The sequence below is a fragment of the Penaeus monodon genome, chromosome 23 (assembly GCF_015228065.2).
Source record: "Penaeus monodon isolate SGIC_2016 chromosome 23, NSTDA_Pmon_1, whole genome shotgun sequence".
Lineage (NCBI taxonomy): Eukaryota > Metazoa > Arthropoda > Malacostraca > Decapoda > Penaeidae > Penaeus > Penaeus monodon.
The window spans coordinates 17931499-17931703 of NC_051408.1; positions in this window are offsets into that span (position 1 = coordinate 17931499).

Here is a 205-nt window from a genome sequence, read left to right on the forward strand (position 1 = left end):
AAATTTGTTAGCACAATATAATCAGCCAATAAGATCTTAAAAAAAACAAGAAATTGTGTAGAATGCTACTCCATGGTCATGTTATTATATGAAGTGTTCATCTGCTTTATTCCTCATTTTGTTTAGCTAATATATGATTAAGAATAATAGTGATTATATCTATGATTGAACCTATTCATATGACTTAAGTTGACTGTTTTTTTCC